Source organism: Vicia villosa, unplaced genomic scaffold (genome assembly GCF_029867415.1).
Source record: "Vicia villosa cultivar HV-30 ecotype Madison, WI unplaced genomic scaffold, Vvil1.0 ctg.003228F_1_1, whole genome shotgun sequence".
NCBI lineage: Eukaryota > Viridiplantae > Streptophyta > Magnoliopsida > Fabales > Fabaceae > Vicia > Vicia villosa.
The window spans coordinates 55,917-61,391 of record NW_026706146.1 but is presented as its reverse complement, the minus strand read 5'-3'; positions in this window follow the sequence as shown (position 1 = coordinate 61,391).

The following is a 5,475-nucleotide window of genomic DNA, read 5'->3' as shown; positions in this document are numbered from 1 at the left end:
TCTCGAGCAGCCCCAGAACCTGCACGAAACTGACGCCAGAGACTGGCAGTTTGCTTCTTCATTCACTCATACCTTCTAGAGACGGAGAGTTCACTACGAAGATGAACAAGAGCAAGACAACATCCCCGAGGAAGCCGACTCCACCACCTTCCTCTTGCTCAAAGAACTGCAGAAGACAAACCGTCTCCTCCGTCTTCAAGGTGACCGCATTCATGAGCTAGAGAGGAAGCGACGATATCGCTCCCCCCCGCGGAGACACTACCGATCGCGTTCCTACTCTTCCTCGCGCTCACCACCGAGGAGGCATCGTCGGCGCTCCCCATCCTCTTCGCGCTCCCCGCCGAACAGGCATCGTCGTCAGAGATCATATTCCCGCTCTCCAGTACGAAAGAGCAGGAAGAATCAGAGACCCGAAACCACTGAAACCAGGAGCCTCTCGCCCGAACAGGACTACCGAGGCCCCTCCAAGGCTGTGTTGAAACCCCGCGAGCATTCCCCTCCAAAGGACAACCGCAAAAATTTGGGCAAAACACAGACGAAGTCCAAACGAGGTAGACACTCAACCTCCCCTGGACCTAGCGACGAGGATGATTTCCGCAGCCCCTTGTCCGAAGAAATCCGAAGAGCTCGCCTTCCTCGGGGGATGGAAAAACCACCAGTTTTGGACCAGTACGACGGAACAACTGACCCTGACGACCATATTCAGAGCATCGAAGCCGTCATGGATTATCACGTCGTCCGGGGATCCATCAAATGCCGCATCTTTCTGACCACTCTCAGGAAAGGAGCAATGACTTGGTACAGGAACCTTCGACCCAACTCCATCCACTCATGGATCGAGCTCAAAGAACTCTTTTTGAGCCATTTCACAGCCTCCCGTCGGCAACCAAAGTCGGAAGCAAACCTCGAGCCCCTTCGAGATTACCTCGACAGGTTCAACAAAGAGGTCGTCCAAGTACAGACGGACGATTACATGAAGAGATACCTCTTAGAACGAGGACTTCTCCCCGGAAGCGACTTCAAGAAGGCCATAAAAATCGAGAAGGTGCACACTATGAACACCCTCCTCCACAAAGCCCAAGCCTTCATCGCTTTCGAGGAAGGCGAAGCAGCTGCGATCAAAGCTTCGAGGGGCAACGATGTTGCTCGTAGCTCGAACCTCGATGACTCGGCTTTACGTCGAGGACATGAAAAGAGGAAAGATGATAGGTCTCGCGATTCCAAAGAGCGCCGAGGACCCGCTGGTCGATTCAGCAACTATACTCCCCTGAACGCCTCACGCGGGAAAATCCTGGCCGAGTGCAAGAGCACCGAATTCAAGAGCTCTAACATCAGGCCCCCGAAGTCGAACCCCACCAGGTCGGGGACCGACAAGTCTAAATACTGCAAATACCACAAGAGTCATGGGCATCTAACTGACGAATGCATACATCTGAAAGACGCCATCGAGACTCTGATTAAAGAGGGCCGCGTGTCGAAATACACGAAGAAGGGAGAACCTTCCCGAAGAGAAGCCCCTCGGAATTCTGACGAAGGCAACTCCCCAGATAGTAGACCGTTACAAGTAGCGCTGTCCGTCACCCGACCAGAAAACTTCATTCCTTCAGTCGGAGTGACAACCGCCTTCAGCAGGTGGGAAGGTTTCCCGACCGCAATGGTCATATCCAACGGCGGGGACCCCGACTCCCTCACCATCAGCTCGGTGAAGAGAAAGTTCGACGAGTTGATCAGCGTCAACTCGGATCTCGGCCCTACCCTACAAAAATTCAAAGGGAAATCAGACCCGATCACTTTCTACTTGGAAGAACTGCCCGGCGGAGCTCCAAACGCCACGATCCCCCTACTTGTCTGAGCAAGGATGGCAAACTTTGACGTCCGACGAGTCCTAGTTGACGAAGGGAGCTCGGTCGACATCATGTACTCCCACCTTTTCCAAACCCTCCAGCTAGACGACTCGCACCTCACTCCTTATGTGGGATCCGACCTCCAGGGTTTCAACGGGGCAACCACCAAACTTTCGGGTTACGTCGAGCTGATCGTCACCTTCGGGGAAGGGGAAGCTTCCAGGCAGGTCAAGACGAGATTCTTGGTGATCGACTGCAAGACCTTTTATAACTGCATCATCGGCCGCCTACCCTGGCCGAACTCACTGCCGTCCCCTCAACCGTGCATCTAAAGATGAAATTCTACACAAAAAGAGGACGAGTAGCCACCATCAACGCCGATATCGAAGCCGCCAGAAGGATCTTCAACGTCTCCGTAAAGGGCTTGCAACTAATCGCCCCTCCATCCAGCTCCAACAAGAAACCAAGGGCCGAAGATAAGCATCCTCGGGAAGATCAGCATCAACCAACAAACGTCAACTCAGTCGACCTCGACGCTCGTTTCACGGAAGAAGAGCTGAAGAACGGCGAAGAGACGAGACCGAAGGCAACTCACCCCGTCCGACCTATCCCAGACGGAGACTTCGAGCTCATCCCACTGGGCGACAACCCCGACAAAGCAGTAAAGATCGGCAAGGGCATCCCAGATCTACCAAGGAAGCAGCTCGTGGCTTGTCTCCGAGCCAACGCCGACCTGTTTGCTTGGAGCGCAGCGGAAATGCCCGGACTCGACCCTGAGGTCGCCTGCCACCATCTCTCCATTGATCCTGCCGCAAAGGCAGTAGTTCAACATAGGCATCGGCAGTCTCCCGAGAAAGCGGAAGCTGCCGAGAAAGCTGTAAAAGACCTCTTAGAGGCAAATTTTATTTCCGAGGCCAAGTATTCAACTTGGCTCTCAAAAGTTGTACTAGTCAAAGAATCTAATAGAAAATGGAGAATGTGTGTTGATTATACTGATGTTAACCGGGCATGTCCCAAAGATGCTTATCCGTTACCTAACATTGATAGGCTGGTCGACAACTCGGCCGGCTATAAATTATTATCGTTTATGGATGCTTATTCAGGTTACAACCAAATCCCGATGGCGAGGTGCGACAAGTAGTGCACGGCGTTCATGACCGAATCGGGCAACTATTACTACAACGTAATGCCCTTCGGACTCAAAAACGCCGGAGCCACGTACCAACGGATGATGAACAAGGTGTTCCGAGGAGAGATAGGCGACACCCTCGAGGTATACATGGACGACATGATCGTCAAATCTCGAGAGGACTCCGATCACACCGCACATCTCGAACGGGTATTCGAGTAGGCCAGATCCTGCAAGATGCGCTTTAACCCAGAGAAATGCACCTTCGGAGTCCGAGCAGGCAAATTCCTCGGTTTCTACTTTACCGAACGAGGAATAGAAGCCAACCCAGATAAATGCCGAGCATTCTCGGAACTCCTCACTCCTAACAATAAAAAATCCATCCAAGTATTAAACGGAATGCTCACGGCGCTATCCCGCTTCGTCGCGAAATCCGCCCAGCACGCCCTCCCATTTTTTAAGTTACTACGAAAGGAAGCGACCTTCGAATGGTCCGAGGAATGCGAGCAAGCATTATCCCACCTTAAGCAAGTGCTCTCAAAACCGCCCATCCTCTCCTGACCTGGCGATAACGAGATCCTATATCTCTACCTGGCCGTCTCAAACGAGGCGGTCAGCGCAGCTCAGATCCAAGAAACTGAAGACGGACAGAAGCCCGTGTACTTCACCAGCAAAGCCCTACAAGGGCCCGAGGTGCGATACCAACAAATAGAGAAAGTCGCGCTGGCCCTAATAACGGCGGCCAGGAGGCTGAGGTACTACTTCCTCGCCCATACCATCGTCTTCCGAACAGATCAACCCATCAAACAACTCCTCAGCCGACCGGACATGGCCGGGAGAATGTTGAGGTGGTCCCTCGAGCTATCCGAATTTGACATACAATACGAAGGTAGGAAGGCGATGAAAGCTCAGGCGCTGGCCGATTTGGTAGCCGAGATGGCCTCAATCTCTAACTCCCCGACACCCACCGAAAGTAAATGGACCATCTACGTGGATGGCGCCTCGAGCAGCTCGGGGAGCGGAGCCGGCATTATCCTAGAGAACGACGAGGGGCTCATCGTAGAAGTATCCCTAGTTTTGTCTTTCACCATGTCGAACAACCAGGCCGAATACGAAGCTCTCTTGGCGGGCTTACGACTCGCCGAAGACGTGGGTGCTCGGGAGGTCAAGATCTACACCGACTCCCAACTCGTCGCATCCCAAATTAGCGGCGATTACCAAGCCAAAAACGACGTGCTCGCCGAGTACCTCACGCTCGTCAAGGATAAGATGAAAAGATTCTCAAAGGCAGAAGTTGTGCATATTCCCCGGGAGCACAACTCACGGGCTGACGTGTTGTCCAAACTCGCGAGCACGAGAAAGAAAGGCGGAAACAAGTCGGTGATCCAGGAAATCCTATCCAGGCCAAGCATAGACAAAAGCGCGCAAACCCTACAAGTGCTCGCCATCGGTGACGACCACTGCTGGATAACCCCGGTATATAACTACCTCACGAAGGACGAACTTCCATCCGACGCGAAAGAAGCCTCATCGATCAAAAGACGAGCCTGCTCGTACACTATCGTCGAGAACAAACTGTACCGACGAGGTTTCTCCATTCCTCTCCTTAAATGTGTCGACGCCTCGCAAGCACTCGAGATACTTCGAGAGCTTCACGAAGGGATCAACGGTCAACACCTTGGCGGCCGATCACTAGCGAGAAAAGCTCTCAGGGCCGGGTATTACTGGCCGACCATGCATCAGGACACCAAGGAGCACGTCCAGAAATGCGATAAATGTCAGCGTCACGCCGACATGCACTTAGCCCCCCAAACGAGCTTAAGTCTTTGTCCTCGCCCTGGCCCTTCTCCACATGGGGGATGGACCTCCTCGGACCATTCCCAGTCGGGTCATACCAAAATAAATATCTAGTGGTCGTTGTCGACTACTTCACTAAATGGATAGAAGCCGAAGCGCTCGCAAAGATCACGTCTCAAAACGTACTCCGTTTTTATAAGCGAAACATACTCGCTCGGTTCGGGGTACCGCAGGCTATAATAACCGACAATGGCACCCAATTCACTGACAAAAAATTCCAAGAGTTTGTGGCCAAGCTCGGCACAAAACAACATTTCACTTCGGTTGAGCATCCCCAGACGAATGGGCAAGCCGAAGCTGCCAACCGGGTCATCCTCCGAGGATTGAAAAGGAGACTCGGCGAAGCTAAGAAAGCTTGGGTCGAAGAATTACACAGTGTACTTTGGGCATATAGGACGACGCCCCACTCAAGCACGGGAGAGACCCCATTTAGGCTAACCTACGGCACCGAAGTCGTGATCCCTGTGGAAATCCGAGAGCCTTCTCGGCGCACCGAATCACCCCTCGAAGAAGAGCTCAACGACGAGGCCATAAGGGAAGAGCTCGATATGGTTGAGGAAATCCGAGCGGGGTCTTCCCTCCGAGAAGCAAAATTAAAACAACAGATAGCTCTTCGCCATAACGCCAAAGTTATCAAGCGCGAAT